A 1,717-nucleotide genomic window follows, 5' to 3' on the forward strand; every position below is an offset into this window, starting at 1 on the left:
ACCGAAATTCTAATTTTACGCGAATCCATAAAAATCTAAATAATATCTAGCCACCCCAAAGTTAAAAGAATATGGCTCTGAATATACTGTGTTAGAAAATATATACAATGCCTTATTATACTCTGTTTTCGAGTATATACACCAACTCAGTATGCTCTCTCATGTAAAATACTGAAATTCTAATTTTACATGAATCAAAAAAAATCTAAATATTATCTAGGCACCCCAATGTTAAAAACAAAATTGCTCTGAATATAATCTATCAGAAAAAATATACAATGCCCTTTTCTACTCTGTTTTCGAGTATATATACCAACTCAATATGCTCTCTCATGTAAAATACCGAAATTCTAATTTTATGTGAATCGAAAATACTCTAAATAAACTCTCGGCACTCCAAAGTTAAAAGATAATGGCTCTGAATACAGTCTGTTAGAAAAAATATACAATGCCTCATTCTACTCTATTTTGGAGTATATACACCAACTCAGTATGCTCTCTCATGTAAAATACCAAAATTCTAATTTTACCCGAATTAAAAAAGTCTAAATATTATCTAGGCACCCCAATGTTAAAAATAAATTGCTCTGAATATAATCTGTCAGAAAAAATATACAATGCCCTATTCTACTCTGTGTAGAAGTATATACACCATCTCCATATGCTCTCTTGTAAAATACAGAAATTCTATATTTAAGCGAATCGAAAAAAATCTAAATATTATCTAGGCACACCAATGTTAAAAGCAAAATTGCTCTGAATATCATCTGTCAGAAAAAATATACAATGCCCTTTTCTACTCTGTTTTGGAGTATATACACCAAGTCAATATGCTCTCTCATGTAAAATATCGAAATTCTAATTTTACACGAATCAAATAAAATCTAAATAATATCTAGGCACCCCAAAGTTAAAAGAAAATGGCTCTGAATATAGTCATTTAGAAAAAATTTACAATGCCTTATTCTACTCTGTTTTGGAGTATATACACCAACTCAGTATGGAATCTCATAAAAAATACTGAAATTCTAATTTTGCATGAATCGAAAATATTCTAAATATTTTTAATGCACTCCAATGTTAAAAACAAAATTGCTCTGAATATAATCTGCCAGAAAAAATATACAATGCTCTTTTCTATTCTGTTTTGGAGTATATACACCAACTCAATATGCTCACTCATGTAAAGTTACAAAATTCTAATTTTACACCAATCGAAAAAAGTTTAAATAATATCTAGGTGCCCCAAAGTTAACAGAAAAAGGCTCTGAATATATTTTGTTAGAAAAAATATACAATGCCTTATTCTACTTTGTTTTGGAAAATATACACCAATTCAGTATTCTCTATCATGTAAAATACGGAAATGCTAAATTTACGTGAATCGAAAATAATCTAAATATTATCTAGGCACCCCAATGTTAAAAGCAAAATTGCTCTGAATATAATGTGTCAGAGAAAATATACAAAGCCTTATTCTACTCTGTTTTGAAGTATATACACCAACTCCATATGCTGTCTCATGTGAAATACAGAAATTCCATATTTAAGCGAATCGAAAAAAATCTAAATATTATCTAGGCACCCCAACGTTAAAAGAAAAATTGCTCTGAACATGAACTGTCAGAAAAAATATACAATGCCCTTTTCTACTCTGTTTTGGAGTATATATACCAACTCAATATGCTCTTTCATGTAAAATATAGAAATTGTATTT

Source organism: Callithrix jacchus, chromosome 10, assembly GCF_049354715.1.
Source record: "Callithrix jacchus isolate 240 chromosome 10, calJac240_pri, whole genome shotgun sequence".
Classification (NCBI taxonomy): Eukaryota; Metazoa; Chordata; class Mammalia; order Primates; family Cebidae; genus Callithrix; species Callithrix jacchus.